A 19,451-nucleotide genomic window follows, 5' to 3' on the forward strand; every position below is an offset into this window, starting at 1 on the left:
TGGGACATACCCGGAACAGAAGCATCCTTGTCAGATGCACGAACCTCCTCAATTGGCTCCTTTCGATGTGGCAGAGCCGCTCTAGAGTACTTTGAGCTCTACTCTGGCAGACTCCCTAATAGAGAGGCCAGCCACCCTTTGGAGAAAGCTAATTCCTGCTGCTTGTATCCATGTCACTACCCAAGGCTCGTGACCATAGATGAGCTTGGGGATGTAAATTGACTGGGAGAGGAGCTTTGCCTTTATGCTCAGCTCTCTCTTCACCACGATGGACTGGTACTATGTCTGTATCACTGCAGCCACAGCACCAGCTCTCGTCTCCCCTCACTCATGAACAAGACACCAAGATACTTAAACTCCTCCACTTGGGGCAGTAGCTCATCCCTGACCCAGAGTGGGCACACCACCCTTTTTTGGTGAGGATCTTGGCCTCAGACCTGGAGGTGCTGATTCTCATTCCGGCCGCATCACATTCGGCTGCGAACCGCTCCAGTACGAGCTGGAGTCCACCACCTGATGAAGCCAACAGAACCACATCATCCACGAAAAACTGAGAGGATATTCAGAGACTGGCCAAGTGGAAGCCTCCCACCACCTAGAAATGCTTTAAAATTGTGCAATAAAAATTGTCACTTATTTTGTTCACAAAAGAATTGTGAACAGAATAAGTTAGTAAATTTGGGAGACAAACATCCTCTCTAATTTTACAAAGCATATATTTACAGCTGGATCTGATGACCCTGCAATAAAAAATATGTGCAGGTTTCTAATTATATTGCCCAAGGGAAGCATTTAGAATATAAAATGCATCGATGTCACCACTGAACCCTGTGGAACCCTGTGACTAACTGTTGAGTGTGAGCAAGACTCTATTTACATGCATATACTGGAATCGATTAGATTGATATGATACAAACCATTGCAGTGCAGTACCAATGGTGTTTTAATCTCTGTAATAAAACTCTGTAGTATACTGTGGTCAGCAGTATTGAACGTTGGTCTAGTAGAACAACCACAGAGATGACTCCACTGCCAGAGGCCATAAGTTATCATTCATATCCTTTACTATTGCTGTTTCTGTGCTATAATATACTATAAATCCTGATTGAATAAACCATTCATTAATGTTGCTGTAATTAATGATATCTGTTGAACTGATGTGAATTTTTTTATGGTTTTTCTAATGGTTAAGATTTTGTTTTTGTTGCTAGTTAAACTTGGCTACCTAAGGTTATTCTACGGTGGCTGGGAAGTGCAAATCGCAACAAATTAAAAAACCACAACAAATTAAAAACCCCACAACAAATTACAAAAACCCACAACAAATTACAAAAACCCACAACAAATTACAAAAACCCACAACAAATTAAAAAACCCCACAACAAATTACAAAAACCCACAACAAATTAAAAAACCCCACAACAATTTACAAAAACCGACAGCAAATTAAAAATCCTTGACGGAAAGGGATTGTCTGAAATACCAGAAGTGACGCAACGATTAGCCTAATCCGGTTGTTCAGTGATGACGCGACGAATCCTACTTCCGGGCCTAATATGGCTTTTGTGTTGTTAACATGTTTAATGCTATGTATTTTCTTGTATTTGATCTCAAAAAGCTCCTTAGGATGTAACTACAGCCCAGCCCATGCAGCAGTATATGAATGACTAACTTCGTATTATGGATGGATTATCTCAGTTGTTCTCCTGGCTGAAGTTTGGTCCTTTTACAGCAGGGGTGTCAAACTCAAATACACAGTGGGCCAAAATTCAAAACTGGAACAAAGTCGCGGGCTAACGTTAATATTTACTGAAAAAAAATCTTCCTCTAGATATAAGAATGAATCTTTTCTTATGGACTCAAACAAGTTTTGCTGAAAAACTGAATATGGAACAAGCAAAGCTTAATACTAAACAATATATATATTAGCTCTATAATACCAGTAGGCCAGCTCCAATAGTAATTTGGTATGGCTTCTTGGGCCAAATGTAATTAGGCTGCGGGCCAGAGTTTGGCACCTATGTTTTACAGCCTCCTGCCATGCGATTACATTTGTTCCTGACCACCGAGAACACTCACGTTAACTGTTATCGAGTGGAAAAAAAGTTAGCCTGTTTATATTATGCTAACATAGCTGTGTCGCTAGCGGTGACGTAGCACATCATTATATACCAGCTAGCCCAACTTCAGTAACCCTACAAACGTCACTGCTGTTTAGTTTTCTGTCTTCATTTATGTTGGAAGTGATAACAGAGGTGTACGTTTTAATTTGTTTCCAAAACCCCGCAGTCAGGACATGCTATATTGCAGAGGTGTGGACTCGAGTCACATGACTTGGACTCGAGTCAGACTCGAGTCATTAATTTTATGACTTTAGACTTGACTTGAAAAAATTTTCTAAGACTTGTGACTTGACTTGGACTTTTACACCAATGACCTGGGACTTGAATTGGACTTGAACCGGTTTACTTGAAAAGACTTGATATTTCACCCCAAATATAAAATTTAACATGCATATTATATAGAGATTGAAAATGTGACGTCATTCAGGGGTAAAACCACAAAGGATTCTGGGAACTCGTGGCAAGAGGTATTAGCGCACGCAGGCTTTCAATTGAAATCAGTCACACAGCGATAAAAAGAAACACAAAAATGTCAAGAAGCTGTTGTATTATTAACTGCAATAGCCGGTCGCATGACAGCCACGGGAAGCCGACGGGTAAAGAGATCGGTTGTTATCGGATTACGTCGTTGAAGAGAAATTGTTCGAGCCATGTTTCCGAAGTAACAAAGAGGCGACGGATGGCCTGGATTGCAGCCATTCAAAGACAAAATATAACGTCCCAGAACACTCCAGCTCACAGGTTAGTCTGCTCCAAGCATTCCCACAAAGGTCAGAGTTTTGTAGTAGTTAATACGTCATTTTTCTTAACATAATTGGTGATATAGGTTACAAGCAAGTCTGGCGCTGAACAGAAATTGTCACGCTATGCTCCTTTATTTATTGTGCATAAATAGTGAATTGTCCTGACACAATATTGTGTTTCGCTTCTGTTATTACCATGGTACATTGACAAAAACATATACTTTTATTCACAGGGTAAAACAGGTTTTTGTATCACCAATTGCCCAGTGCGATTACAGCATACAATATTATTGTCACTGCTACATTTCAGTAATGCGAACCAGAAATTATTTCCACTACTAATTAATTACCATTGAGCTCAAAGGTTATATTAATAAACGGTTAACGAATGTGTATTTATGACGACGATTTGTGAGACTGGTAAACTTATGATAGGTACGATGGTCTTTCGTTCTACACTGTGCATTTCAAGGTCCTGTACCCATCTGTCGGTAAACTGTACCTGGGCTTGTTGCAGTGACCTGAAGTTACTAAACTTCATGAGTGTATGCACTCACTCCAAGAACCGTATGATTATAAATATGCATATAAATATGCTACGATGAGATAGCTGACTTCATCTAACTAGCAAATGTTGTCCAGGCTACGTTGGTGATGCAGTTTTTTTAATGTATATGATATTTTTGTCAAGCGATTTTAAAGCCAGTCCTACAACCGCATCCAAGAATAACATGCAGCTTATCTCAGAACCGTCGGTGAAAATTATTCTAGGAGCTAGGTTTAATTGAGCTGCATTTTATAGAGGTGCAATTTCACAATTTGTGTATATTTTCTACGTTCACTATTTCGTCATGTGTTGAGAAAAACACAGATTTAAAAATTACATGGTCTAATATTTACATTTAGCATATAACTGCAACATTATTTTTTCGTTTTTTTTTTAAAGACTCGAAACGACTTGAAATTCAAAATTTCAGACTTGTGACTTTACTCGGACTTTTACACCAGTGACTTGAGACTCGACTCTGACTTGCCTGACATTACTTGAGACTTGACTTTTGACTTGTGGATAAAGACTTGAGACTTACTTGAGACTTGCAAAACAATGACTTGGTCCCACCTCTGCTATATTGTATTTAGATAGAAGCTAGCGAGCTAACTCCCTGCTAACTTCTAACTCTGTTAAATGTCATAAATTCCATTTTCATGGATGCCTGGATGCTAAACTCAATTGTTACACCTGGTAGAGCAGAACGCTGATCATTTTATTAACACTAGCATCCCCAGGCTTCTACCTTTCTACCTATAAAACCCGAGAGCAGTCAAATGGTGGAAGTGGAAGCTAAATTGGCTAAATTGACCGCGGAGTCATCATTTTGCGTTTCTACCTTTAAAAGCCGGAGAGCAGTCAGTCAAATGCTGGAGTCGTTCATATGTATATTAGGTCGTTACCTAGGAATTCTGGAGGGAGGGGAGTGGGGGTGAGTGATTGAGGGGGTGGGGGAGTGGAGTGTTTCAGTTTGCCATCTTAGGGAGAAATCAACACGTCCTTTGTATGTCCTTTGTTGCTGACATTTATTGATAAAAACAGTACAAAAAACCAACCATTTGTACACATATTTACAAATGGCCTGCTGAGTGGTGCATGGAGCATGTTCATTGGTTCATGGACCTTCCTGAACTAATGGCATTTATGGCAGCAACAAAAGCGGTGAGCTTCCTTTTGTGTTTCATCTTGATGCATTCTCAATCATCCAGGGAAACAAATCTCCAAAAGTCACCAACTTGGAGTGTTTCAGTTTGCCATCTTAGGGAGAAATCAACACACATGGGTGTAGGTCCTTTGTTGCTGACATTTATTGATGAAAACAGTACAAAAAACCAACCATTTGTACACATATTTACAAATAATGATAAAAAGTGAGTGAGTACATTTCAACATTTTCAGCAATCACTCACAATCCTGGCACTGCCACGGTATCTGTCGTCTGCATTTACCACATGTGTACCTGTAGCAGTGAACACATCGCACAGTGGCCTGATTTTTTTTGCATCTGTGTACTTGGATTTTAGGTCGCAAGCCACCCAAAACTTGCTCCATGCACCACTCAGCAGGCCATTTGTAAATATGTGTACAAATGGTTGGTTTTTTGTACTGTTTTTATCAATAAATGTCAGCAACAAAGGACCTACACCCATGTGTGTTGATTTCTCCCTAAGATGGCAAACTGAAACACTCCAAGTTGGTGACTTTTGGAGATTTGTTTCCCTGGATGATTGAGAATGCATCAAGATGAAACACAAAAGGAAGCTCACCGCTTTTAGCAGCTCCCCCACCCCCTCAATCACTCAGTGAGTGATTGAGGGGGTGGGGGAGTGGAGTGTTTCAGTGTTTCAGTTTGCCATCTTAGGGAGAAATCAACACATGTCCTTTGTATGTCCTTTGTTGCTGACATTTATTGATAAAAACAGTACAAAAAACCAACCATTTGTACACATATTTACAAATGGCCTGCTGAGTGGTGCATGGAGCATGTTCATTGGTTCATGGACCTCCCTGAACTAATGGCATTTACTGAAAATGTTGAAATGTACTCACTCACTTTTTATCATTATTTGTAAATATGTGTACAAATGGTTGGTTTTTTGTACTGTTTTCATCAATAAATGTCAGCAACAAAGGACCTACACCCATGTGTGTTGATTTCTCCCTAAGATGGCAAACTGAAACACTCCAAGTTGGTGACTTTTGGAGATTTGTTTCCCTGGATGATTGAGAATGCATCAAGATGAAACACAAAAGGAAGCTCACCGCTTTTGTTGCTGCCATAAATGCCATTAGTTCAGGGAGGTCCATGAACCAATGAACATGCTCCATGCACCACTCAGCAGGCCATTTGTAAATATGTGTACAAATGGTTGGTTTTTTGTACTGTTTTTATCAATAAATGTCAGCAACAAAGGACATACAAAGGACATGTGTTGATTTCTCCCTAAGATGGCAAACTGAAACACTCCACTCCCCCACCCCCTCAATCACTCACCCCCACTCCCCTCCCTCCAGAATTCCTAGGTAACGACCTAATATACATATGAACGACTCCAGCATTTGACTGACTGCTCTCCGGCTTTTAAAGGTAGAAACGCAAAATGATGACTCCGCAGGGGTCTAAGGTAGAAAACCAAAATGACTGCTCTCCGGGGGTCTAAGTGTTAAAGATGAAAGACTTTAGACAGTTTTTCAACTCTCAGTAATGCCATAGTGATCATTTGATATATGGACCTGCAGCGGAGTTTAGGTCCAGACACGGCTAGTGACGTCAGACTGAACAACCGGATTGGGCTTTTGGAGCGTGATGTCACGAGAGGGGGCGTGGCCATGATTTTTGGTTGAGGCGCTATGTTTCTGGGCCAAACAAAGCGCTCCTAAAAGCAGTCAGTGATCACTGTTGGCCTCCCTCTGCTTTTATCACCACTAATCATTTGAAAGCTCAGTTTTTAAAACCTTACGATGTAGCTACAGCCCAGCCTATGCAGCAGTATGTGAATGACTAATCCTATACATCCTTGTGGATGAATTATCTCAGTTGCTCTCCTGGCTGAAGTTTGGTCCTTTTACAGCAACCTGCCATGAGATTACAGTGGGGCAAAAAAGTATTTAGTCAGCCACCGATTGTGCAAGTTCCCCCACTTAAAATGATGACAGAGGTCAGTAATTTGCACCAGAGGTACACTTCAACTGTGAGAGACAGAATGTGAAAAAAAATCCATGAATTCACATGGTAGGATTTGTAAAGAATTTATTCGTAAATTAGGGTGGAAAATAAGTATTTGGTCACCTCAAACAAGGAAAATCTCTGGCTCTCACAGACCTGTAACGTCTTCTGTAAGAAGCTTTTCTGTCCCCCACTCGTTACCTGTATGAATGGCACCTGTTTGAACTCATCATCTGTGTAAAAGACACCTGTCCACAGCCTCAAACAGTCAGACTCCAAACTCCGCCATGGCCAAGACCAAAGAGCTTTCGAAGGACACCAGGAAAAGTATTGTAGACCTGCACCAGACTGGGAAGAGTGAATCTACAATAGGCAAGCAGCTTGGTGTGAAAAAATCAACTGTGGGAGCAATCATCAGAAAATGGAAGACATACAAGACCACTGATAATCTCCCTCGATCTGGGGCTCCACGCAAGATCTCATCCCGTGGGGTCAAAATGATCATGAGAACGGTGAGCAAAGATCCCAGAACCACACGGGGGGACCTGGTGAATGACCTGCAGAGAGCTGGGACCAAAGTAACAAAGGTCACCATCAGTAACACACTACGACGGCAGGGAATCAAATCCCGCAGTGCCAAACGTGTTCCGCTGCTGAAGCCAGTGCATGTCCAGGCCCGTCTGAAGTTTGCCAGAGAGCACATGGATGATACAGCAGAGGATTGGGAGAATGTCATGTGGTCAGATGAAACCAAAGTAGAACTTTTTGGTATAAACTCAACTCGTCGTGTTTGGAGGAAGACGAATACTGAGTTGCATCCCAAGAACACCATACCTACTGTGAAGCATGGGGGGTGGAAACATCATGCTATGGGGCTGTTTTTCTGCCAAGGGGACAGGACGACTGATCCGTGTTAAGGACAGAATGAATGGGGCCATGTATCGTGAGATTTTGAGCCAAAACCTCCTTCCATCAGTGAGAACTTTGAAGATGAAACGAGGCTGGGTCTTCCAACATGACAATGATCCAAAACACACCGCCCGGGCAACAAAGGGGTGGCTCCGTAAGAAGCATTTGAAAGTCCTGGAGTGGCCTAGCCAGTCTCCAGACCTCAACCCCATAGAAAATCTGTGGCGGGAGTTGAAAGTCCGTGTTGCTCGGCGACAGCCCCAAAACATCACTGCTCTCGAGAAGATCTGCATGGAGGAATGGGCCAAAATACCAGCTACTGTGTGTGCAAACCTGGTAAAGACCTATAGTAAACGTTTGACCTCTGTTATTGCCAACAAAGGTTATGTTACAAAGTATTGAGTTGTATTTTTGTTATTGACCAAATACTTATTTTCCACCCTGATTTACGAATAAATTCTTTACAAATCCTACCATGTGGATTCATGGATTTTTTTTTCACATTCTGTCTCTCACAGTTGAAGTGTACCTCTGGTGCAAATTACTGACCTCTGTCATCATTTTAGGCGGGGGAACTTGCACAATCGGTGGCTGACTAAATACTTTTTTGCCCCACTGTATATTTGTTCCAGACCACCGAGAATCCTAACGATAACTTTTATCAAGTGGAAAAAAGTTAGCCTGTTTATATTATGCTAACATAGCTGTGTCGCTAGTGGTGACGTAGCAAATCATTATATATAACCTTCAGTAACCCTAGAAAACGTCACTGCTGTTTAGTTTTCTGCCTTCATTTATGTTGAAAGTGATAGCAGAGCTGTACGTTTGAATTTGTTTCCAAAATCCCTCATTTAGATGGAAGCTAGCGAGCTAACTTCCTGCTAACTTCTAACTCTGTTAAATGTCATAAATTCCGCTTCGTTTTCATGGTTGCCTGGATGATAAACTCAATTGTTACACATGGTAGAGCAGAGCGCTGATCATTTTATTACAGATGAAAGACTTTAGATAGTTTTTCAACTCTCAGTGATTTATGGACCTGCAGCAGCCGTTTGAGCCCATGCTAGTGACGTCAGACTTAAAGACCAGATAAAGAGTGATATGAACATATCTATAACTTACCGGAATGAAAATGTCTGGAGCACACCAACAGATATTTGGAGATGGAAGAGAACTGGATATCAGCTCGTCTCACAGCTGCTATCCAGACTAGACGCCTTCTTTTGGTAACATCTGATACAAGAGGTCTGTGAAGGTTCTCAGTCATCTAGGTCATCGTAGTCAAAGGAGCTTGCAAAGAAAAGCGTCTGGACTTCTTTAAGTTGCTTGAAGACGTTTCACCTCTCATCCGAGAAGCTTCTTCAGTTCTAAGGTCAAATGGTGGAGAGTCCCAGATATAAACCTAGTGGGAGTAACCCCCCCCCAAAGAGGGACAAAAGGACCCCTTGATGATCCTCTAATCGCCTGAGCCAAGGTGTGAAACTGGGCGTGGGTCCAAATCAGCCAGAGTTTCAGGTGTGTTCATTGTGAAACCTGGCCCCACCTTATCATGCGAATTCCTGAGGTCAGATGGCCCAGGATGTGAGTGGGCGTTAAGGCGTCTGGGAAGGGATCTCAAAACTGGATTATAGATGGCAGAGAGTTGGTGTCGTAAACCCCCGCCTCTGTTCAAAGATGGTCGCTCACAGTGGACATAGATGGCTTCTTTCACTCCTCTTTCAAACCATCTGTCCTCTCTGTCCAAAATGTGAACATTGGCATCCTCGAAAGAGTGACCTTTATCCTTAAGATGCAGATGGACTGCTGAGTCTTGTCCTGTGGAGGTGGCTCTTCTGTGTTGTGCCATGCGCTTGTGAAGTGGCTGTTTGGTCTCTCCAATGTAGAGGTCTGGGCATTCCTCGCTGCACTGTACAGCATACACCACATTGTTAAGTTTGTGTCTTGGCGTTTTGTCTTTCGGGTGAACCAGTTTCTGTCTGAGCGTGTTGTTGGGTCTGAAATACACTGGGATGTCATGCTTGGAGAAAACTCTCCTGAGTTTCTCTGATACACCGGCTACATAGGGGATGACAATGTTGTTGCGTCTGTCCTTCTTATCCTCCCTCGCTGGTGTCTGGTCTTCTTTTCTGTACCTCTTTGCTGACTTTAAGTCCAGACGCTTTTCTTTGAAAGCTCCTTTGACTCTGATACAAGAGCTGTCTCATGTTGCGCCCAGGTGGGGAAAGAATGAAAAGATAAACCATTTTCAACCTTATTCCCTTGCCGGTCGTGCGATCTAACTTTACAACCGACCGCACAGCAAGTACGAACCATAGCTGGTGTTATCCATGTACTTTCGCTCCTCTTTCGCTAGCGCTTTGTTTGGCGCAGAAACATGGCGCCTCAACCAAAAATCATGGCCACGCTCCAAAAGCCCTATTAGGCTAATCGTTGCGTCACTTCCGGTATTTCAGACAATCCCTTTCCGTCAAAGATTTTTAATTTGTTGTGGGTTTTTGTAATTTGTTGTGGGTTTTTGTAATTTGTTGTGGGTTTTTTTAATTTGTTGCGAGTTTTTGTAATTTGTTGTGGGTTTTTGTAATTTGTTGCGGGTTTTTGTAATTTGTTGTGGGGTTTTTTAATTTGTTGTGGGTTTTTGTAATTTGTTGCAGGTTTTTGTAATTTGTTGTGGGTTTTTTTAATTTGTTGCGGGGTTTTTTAATTTGTTGCGGGTTTTTAATTTGTTATGGTTTTTTAATTTGTTGCGATTTGCACTTCCCAGCCACCGTATTATTCCGATAGTCTGATATGTAGGAATCGACGGTTATAAATATATATTTATAGTTTTATTTGGGGTATAGTTTTTTACCCCATCTCTCACCCTCTGATAGCTGGGATAGGCTCTAGCTCCCCCATGACCCTGATAAGGGTAAGTGGAAGGGAATGGGGCGGTGAATGGATGTTTTTTGTTGGGTTTTTTTAATATGTGTAAATCTAATGTAACAGACTATGTTTTTATTCTTGTTTATTTTTAATTGACAGAATTTTTGTGCTGTTGAAATTTTAGATTATGTCATATTAATGACTGACGTTAAATAGCACTGCTGACCAAAGAGCACAAAATGACTAAGGCTTTTAGTTCTGGCATTTTAAACAGCACAGCACAAGAAATTGAAAAATAAGCGTGAAACAACACTCATTTTTCAATTCATAGCTCTATTGGTTAATAAATTAATCCCTTTTCACAGTATGCAAAACATACTATACAAACTATTTTTTCTCATTTTGGAGTGTTATCACTCTATCTGCTGTATCACTTTATATTTTAGCGCATATGCCATTATCTGCCTTGAAGTTTAAGTTGTGGTCTCCAAGTTGCAGCTATTAGAAGTCTGCTTGACAAGAAAAAGTGCAACTGTTTTTATGAAAGGATTTGGTTTAATGTTCTTCTCAGTGTGCACTGCACCATGTTGAGTTGACTGAAAGGAGGTAAAACAGCTTGGGATTGCTGACTTTAACACTTATTTATGGCTTTCTTTATGTAACTACAAAACATACTCAAACAGAGAGACAAAGAGACTCCTTGGTCATGGTTTCTATTTTGCCTAGGTGTTTATAACTGAATAATGCTTGAATTGTATTCATGTCTGGAGAAATAAGAAGTAACAGTCAGCAGGACAGTTTTAAGGTACTCATTTATTTCCCCTTTGATGCTGGTTTTAGTGCATCTTACTTCTTTGGTATCTCAGCTCACACTTAACAGTGTTGCAAAAAATGTAATAAGCCAAAAGAGCACAACTATCTAATGCTGAAGAAAGTTTAAGGTTGTTTGGAATTGTTTTGATTTTCATAATTTGAATAAAGTATTTTTCATATAGTGTACACACTTGCAGGTTTTATATAAAAATATACTATTAAAATATTTTATATATTGCAGGTAAACATATAGTATAGTTAAAAACATTCTAATGTTAGGACAGTTCTGGCAGACAGCGACGAATGAATGAAACGTGAAAAGAATGGATCAGAGCTTTACTTCAAGGTTTTGATTAACCATGGATCCTTGTGATCCTTGTGCATTCACACAGTAGCTCCATATCCAAGTGAAAACAAGTTACAAGCATGTGCTCCTTACATAGCTAAGGTCAACCCATATATTTTATTAGTGAATATAGTTTTTAAATCCTTGGTGAAAAATCACAGGAAGAAAAGGTGGATAATCTACCAACAAAGCATCCATCAGTGACAAGAATCACTGTCAGTTAATTTAAGGTAACATAAGGTTACCTTAAATTATAATTTCATTTCTATTATTATTATTTTTCAGTCATCTATTTTCTACATTTACATTTATAGCTGTATAGCTGGTATTTTTAGATTTGTTTTTATTGATTTTTTTTGCAAATATTGCTGCTAGGGAGTTGCTTCTAATTTCGTTGAACATCTGATGTTTAGTGGTTAGCACTGTTCCCTCAAAGCAAGAAGGTCCTGACCAGGGCATGCTCCAGCTTCCTCTTACAGTCTAAACACATGCAGTTAGTAGGTTTAGGTTAATTGGCTAATGATCTAAAATGCTTGTAGATGTGATGTGCTGTTTGTCTCTCTGTGTTAGCAATGCAACAAGCTGCTGACCTGTTCATATCCAGTGACCCTGAACAAGATAAACAGTAAAAATCGATGGGTCGACAGTTAAGTTGTTAAGTTGTAGGAAGAAAATTGCCAAGAGCAAACATGGGAACTAGAGTGAAGTTTTAAATTGTTAGTGAAAAAAATAAATAAAGATATGAACTCTGAAAACAAGAAAAAAATGGAAGAAAGAATTTTAAAGATATGACTCAAACAGTTAAAATAGTTTTGCTTTCTGTGGCTGTATTTTGACTAAAGATTAACCTACCGATCAGTTTAGCAGAGTAATAAAGCAAAGCTTTATTAAATTATTTATTAATATTATCTACGCTGGGGAGCTGCTAAGATGCTGCTGAAGAACATATGTCAAATTAATAAAGCCAAAAGTCAGAGTATGAATTTGTAGTGTATGGATCGTTAGCCAAATTGGTATTATAGGGTGCAGTGGTAGTGCAAGAAATACAGAAACTGAATTGTTAAATATTAAGAACAACCATAAAGCACCAGATTTGGTCCAGGAACATCACAGGCACAGGGATTACAGCGATTACATTCAGATTTTCACAGATGGGTCTAAGGAGCCACAGACAGCAACAACTGTTATTTCCACATAAGATCATCACTGGGAGAAGAACATCTAATTCAAGTGTATATGTAGAGGATTTGTGTGCAGTGGCTTGAAGGTGTGAGGAATAGTAAGAAGCTAAAATGCAGTGATTCACTCACTGTCAGCATTATTGTCTATTGATACAGGGACAGCAAGCAAGCACCTAGAGATGGTTTACGAATTTTTATCACATAATTCACGTTTAACTGAACAGGCAAAAAACATCTCATTAATGCGTGTAGAGAAGCAGGGGCTCTAAGAGGAAGGAGCATGTGATTATCAGCAGACTTCAAGCTGGATGCAGTAATTTGAATGGCACGTAAATTGCGTAAGAATGCAACTTAATACTGTAATCAGTGTTAAGAAAGATAAATAGTACAACACGTTTTGATTTCATGCAGGGAAATCGGTGAAGCGAGAAGAGAGCCAAGTAGAGACATGCAAAGTTTAGGGCTAGGGGAGGTCAGTTTAACAAAAAATGTGATCATGTCTGGAGACTCAGCAGAGAGGACAAGAATTTTATTTACTGTCTTGAAAGCGACCAGAGTTGAATATGTCACTAACATGACTATATGGGATGACTTTGTAGGTGAATGACAGATCAAAGAAACTGGAGGGGTGGTTGATAAAATAGAAATAGATGTAAGGGACGTAAAATTTAGAAAGTAAGATTAATTAATACTCAGTAGTTTTGCCTAGGGAACCAAAAAAGAAGTTTGGAGAGGCAACTAACTAAAATTGTCAAAGATAATGGGAGAGGGTGTCTTTATACATGCTCAGTCATTCAGGTAAGGAAATCCTAAAACGTTTATTGTGTTCACGTGGATGAGTGATGAAACATTTCTCCCACTGAAAACACTATGTCCAGATGAACAGAATCAACCTTTTTGAATATTAGAGGGACTAAATTAATGTGGGGAGTGATTACAGGAATGCCAGTGGGCAGCGATCTAGAGAAACCTAAACAAAACATGCATGATAGTGAGAATTACTGACTGAAGAAATCGTCTAAAACAACTATGGGGAGAGAGCTGATAACTTATCAGTGCCTTTGGAATTCATTCCAAAGGTACAGATTAGACAGTCGGGGGGGGGGGGGGGGGGGGGGGGGGGGGGTGATGAACTCTTCTGTGCTTCCTCCCCTCAGGTGCTACAAGTGTCAGAGATATGAGCATTGCAGTGTGCAAATGGAAGCAGAGGTGCTCTAAGTGTGGGGGTGAGCACAGATATGGAGACTGTGATAATGCAAAAGATAACTGTGGTAGGCAGCACAGGGTGACCTATGGGGGATGTGAGGTTAGGAGAAAAGATATGGAAATAGAAATAGAAGTTAAAGAAGTTCACAGTATAAGTTGCATAGAAGCTGTAAAGAATTAACGAAAAAAGTTTTGTGAAATAGACATATGACTGACAGGAAAGTCATTGTACACTTACATTGCAGAAGATGATTTTGCTGATTGCTTATCTGATAAATTGCATGGACCAACTGAAACACTAAACAGCAAGACAGAAACAGAACAACAGAAAAAACTGTGAATGGATTAGATTAATTTTTTGTATAAAAGACACGCTCTGGGAGTTAATAAGTGAACCAAGACAGATAAGAAGGCAGGAGGACCAGAAGAGAAGACAATATGATTATTTTAGAGTGGGACACTAAAGGTTTGGAGAAAATTGGAGAATAGTTTAAAGGAATCACTGAATTTCAAAGGAAGGACAACAGAAAATATCTGTACAGAGGAAACCTGGTTAAAACGACAAAGGAGAAGATAATGAAGTAGTATGTATAAACTTTGTAAAATGGGGAATTCAGTATAGAGTCTTTGGAAAAGGAACACATAATATACAACAACTAACATAAAATACATAGAATAACCACTAACTAAATGCTAACATACAACCACTAACAGTAATATCTAACACCAAGTTAGCTGTCAAATATTAGGCTAAGAAAGCATTTGATCCAAAATCTTACTATCATGAAAATGAAACTGGATCTTATTGCTTTGCTGTGAAAGAATTGAGTCAGTCCATGTGTATTTTTATAAGACAGACCAGGGGCGATTTTAGCCCATTTTTCAAAATGAATCGAAGCACCCCCAAAGATTTCTTACTTTTTTTTTTACAATATTTGCTGTGTGTGTGTCACACTACTAAAAATATAAAAAGCATACAGAACTTGGTTGAGACGTAACATTTTAACAACAAAAGTATAGATAACCACCCTCTCCCAAAATGGTTTGTTCCAGCTCTAGCACCCTTTCTGCCAGCGCGATGGTGGCTGAGAGGCAGCGGAGCGGAGGTGTAAGTGCCTGGCTTAAAACAGGACATATTAGCTCCATTTAACCCTAAGTTACTCTTTATATAGTTAGGTAGGAGTCAGGCCATGTTTCTTTTTAGCTGAAAAACATTACACCCAGTTAACCTGCAGTGTTGAAAACGTGTTTTCCGACAATGTTTGCTAACCTACAATCCGTCCTGCTCTGTAGTAAAATCAGTGACATTTGGCCGCCCTGTTGCTCCCATTGAAATGTATACAGCCTATTTAAAATCTAAAACTTATAATTGTCCGTAGCCTACTGTTGTTACCACTGTCCTGTTTGAAATGGATACTAACTAGCTAACTGACTGAATGCCCATTAACCTTATAACTCCTGTTGTGTGTGTGTGTGTGTGTGTGTACAGAGAGACAGCCAGGTTCATAATGGATATAAGGAAGTTTTTTCAAAAAAAGGAGCCACATTCAGGTAAAAGTGTAAAATCAAATGATCCGTTAATCAAGAATAATGTTGGATCAGTGTTTCAATATTTATATCTTTTATTAGATGTTCATGTGGTTTGGTTATTTGCCTTTTGGTTGAAAGTACACTGATAGATGATTCTTGATAGAATTTTTTTTTCATATTAATTTAATTTTTTCATCTAATTGAATACAATTTATTTGTGTATGATTGTCAGTCCGAAGAGGGAAAGAGGAAAGAGGGGAACGTGAGGAGAAAGTACAAGGTCAGGAAGAACCAGGTAAGAAAACAGACAGGGAACAGTGACAGCCAAAACAGAAACTGTTAAACTGACAAAGAGAAAAAAAATCTGATTTTACTCACACAAACTGGAAGTTGTGTTCTCCCTGTATCAAACAGTGAATGAGGCTGATAACAGATTGTTATGTATTTCCTGACATTTGCATCATATCCACACAGCCTGTGCACTTTGTAGCTTTTCTTTGGAGAGCAGCATAAATCATGCTACTCGCATGAATGTAATGCTCGCCATATTTCTGAAAGATGCACCACAGGAAGCAACAGCTATACTAAACCAGTCTGGTTGTCACTTTGTTACAACGCCATCTTTATTACTCCTCTTTTTTTTTTACAGTTATATTGGAATTGCCATTTTCTGGCAACTGCAATACATCAACAGCCACTTTTGTAAATAAGTCAAGATTGCATCTTGTAACTCTGAGCTGTTGCTGGTTTTCTCTGAGACGGAGATGAACAAAATAATGTTTTAGTTCAATCCTGGTTTCAAAGAGCGGTAGAAAAAATGTCTCAGTTGGCCTTTATGAATATTCCCCATGAACTGTTTCCAAACATAACATTGTTCATCTACTAGTTACAAATACATCAAAAACAAGTTTACTAGCATTTCCACGCCACATTTAAAGAGTCTTTTACTAGTTTGATAAGCATTAAAATCGTTTAACAACACAAAAGTGAAGTAAACCCCATATTCAGCTGTATGTATGATTTAAATGTGTTTTATTGGAGCACACACAAGAACCACTGCAGCCAAACACAATTTCAAAGAAATGTACGTCTCTTTTTAACTGTTTTGTTTGACCAAAAATCTACTGAAAGTTGTTACTGTGCTGGCTTTATAGACATGTGTACCCGCCTTTAAACACATACACTGTATCACCCTGCTGCAGCTGCAGGAATGCCGCATTTTCTCCATTATCAGCTGTGTCAGTTGACTGGTGATCATGGATGTGTAAGATCACCTCATTGTTCTTGTATAAATGCAGCCATGTTCTATGGCGACCTCCAGAATGAGAGAAAATGTTAAAGTACACACCTGAAACAGGTGCTGTAAAGACACCTGGAGAAAAAAAAAGTAAACTCCTTTAATTGTTTGTCATTTTCTGAAGAAGCAAGTTTTACACGTATAAATGCAAGAAACACCTCAGTTGAACACTTGTAATATCTTTAAATCTCTTTCATTTTTTCAAAATTCTCGAAAAAGTTTCAGTATTACGAATCTGCAAATGTTATTACTGAATGTAAACATGCATAATCACATGACACATTTTTTGGGCTTTATTTACTTGACTAACACAAAAATGTGAAGAAGAATCTTACCTGTAACTGGGCTGTAGGCATTTCCAATATTTAAAAATGTGTAATCGTAGATCATAGTTACATCTGTGTCAAAGGGCCCAAATGGTGAATCCACTCCAATTCCAACACTGAATATGACCGTGTTTCTCTCTAAGAAAAAAAGAAAAAAAAACATGTTTATTTCAGATATGTGTTAAAGTATGATTCTTCACATCATTTTATTTCTCCAGATGTTGAAAATCACAAAAAAAACCAACCCAAAAACGTCTGCTTCAGCTTTATTCTTTACCTTTTTGTCCCAGCTGAAGTTTTCCAGCTTGCTTTCAATGTTCATCATCTTGATTTCCAAAGAATTTAATTTTTCTGTCATGGCATTGGTTTTGATAGTATCCTAGGCCACAGCCAGGCCACAAAACAACAAAATCAAAAATAAACTGTTGAGATTCATCTTCCAAATTTCACCACTTAACAGACTTCTGACAAATGATCTCATTTGGTTGCTTTTATGTCATCTACTCATCCGCCATTAATTATTAACATGTACACACATTTTTCTACGTATTTGTTATCTAACTATGTCAACCAAGATCAATGAAAAAAATCAATAAAGAAAGAGCAACACAGCAGTCCACAACCTTTTTTTGTGTCACCGACCAGTTTAATGTCAGAACCAAACCATGAATGTCACAATTAGGGTTGTCAAAAAAAAATTATACTCGGCGATACAAATCGATACTGAAAAGAACATTACTATCGGATTTGGTACTCACTTGCAACAGTATCAATTGGAAGAGTGCCGTTTTCGCCTCCTCCAGCTGACACACAACTTCACAGCCTCACTCACTAGCAGCTGAAAGAGCTGACGTTCACAACACTGAACAAGACCGTATGACGGTCACTAAAGCTCCTGTTTCAACAACATTGACATGTTAAAGAATAATATCTAATAATATATAATTGTGGGATATGTGACTATGGACTAAAGGCAATGGTGCTGTTGCATTATTTGATTTAATGTTAAAACCATGTTATAACAAACCATGTTATAACCAACCATGTTGTAACAACCATGTTATAACCATGTTATAACCAACCATATTATAACCATGTTAAAACCAACCATGTTATAACTGTGTTATGACCAACCATGTTATAACCAACCGTGTTGTAACCATGCTATAACCAACCATGTTATGACCAACCATGTTATAAACATGTTATAACCAGCCATGTTATAACCATGTTATAACCAACCATGTTATAACCATGTTATAACCAATGGTGTTATAACCAACCATGTTATGACCAACCGTGTTATGACCAACCATGTTATAACCAACCGTGTTATAACCATGTTATAATCAACCATTTTATAACCATGTTATAACCAAACCTTTTATGACCAACCATATTATAACCATGTTATAACCAACCATGTTATAACCATGTTATAACCAATGGTGTTATGACCAACCATGTTATAACTATGGTATAACCAACTGTGTTATAACCATGTTATAACCCACAATCTTATAACCATGCTTTAACCAACCATGTTATAACCAACCATGTTATAACCAACCATGTTATAACCAACCATGTTATAACCAACCATGTTATAACCAACCATGTTATAACCATGTTGTAACCAACCATGTTATAACCATGTTATGACCAACCGTGTTATGACCAACCATGTTATGACCAAACATGTTATAAACATGTTATAACCAACCATGTTATAACCATGTTATAACCAACCATGTTATAACCAATGGTGTTATAACCATGTTATAACCAACCATCTTATAACCATGCTTTAACCAACCATGTTATAACCAATCATGTCATAACCATGTTATAACCAACCATGTTATAACCAACCATGTTATAACCAACCATATTGTAACCAACCGTGTTATAACCATGTTATAACCAACCATGTTATAACCAACCATTTTATAACCATGTTATAACCAATAGTGTTATAACCATGTTATAACCAACCATGTTATAACTGTGTTATGACCAACCATGTTATAACCAACCGTGTTGTAACCATGCTATAACCAACCATGTTATGACAAACCGTGTTATAACCAACCATGTTATAACCATGTTATAACCAATGGTGTTATAACCAACCATGTTATGACCAACCGTGTTATGACCAACCATGTTATAACCATGGTATAACCAACTGTGTTATAACCATGTTATAACCATAGCATGGCTATAATATGGTTGGTTAAAACATGGTTATAACACGGTTGGTTATAACATGGTTATGACATGGATGGTTATGACATGGTTGGTTATAACATGCTTGGTTATAACATGGTTGGTTATACCATGGTTATAACACCGTTTGTTATAACATGGTTATAACAGGGTTGGTAACGGGTAACCGG

At 38.9% G+C, this 19,451-nt stretch overlaps 1 protein-coding gene and 1 long non-coding RNA gene across 2 annotated transcripts in view; both read right to left on the reverse strand.

Moving 5' to 3' along the window:
• The window catches only part of LOC146628338 (solute carrier family 23 member 2), an 84,390-nt gene extending 70,233 nt beyond the window's left edge, over positions 1-14,157 (reverse strand). Inside the window, exon 1 of the mRNA XM_085359471.1 lies at positions 14,138-14,157. The gene's annotated coding sequence lies outside the window, so the exon portion shown is untranslated. The remainder of the gene's footprint in view (positions 1-14,137) is intronic.
• Positions 14,158-15,813: 1,656 nt separating this feature from the next.
• On the reverse strand, positions 15,814-17,508 carry LOC146628339 (uncharacterized). Its single transcript, XR_014906407.1, has 3 exons — positions 17,330-17,508; positions 17,062-17,190; positions 15,814-16,801 (listed from the first exon to the last, which is right to left on the reverse strand). It is a non-coding gene; the product is annotated as an uncharacterized LOC146628339 (long non-coding RNA).
• Between the last annotated feature and the right edge of the window lie 1,943 nt (positions 17,509-19,451).

This window comes from Diplotaxodon limnothrissa, linkage group LG7 (genome assembly GCF_057381915.1).
Source record: "Diplotaxodon limnothrissa isolate DT_005_m linkage group LG7, D_limnothrissa_male_GT1.1, whole genome shotgun sequence".
Classification (NCBI taxonomy): domain Eukaryota; kingdom Metazoa; phylum Chordata; class Actinopteri; order Cichliformes; family Cichlidae; genus Diplotaxodon; species Diplotaxodon limnothrissa.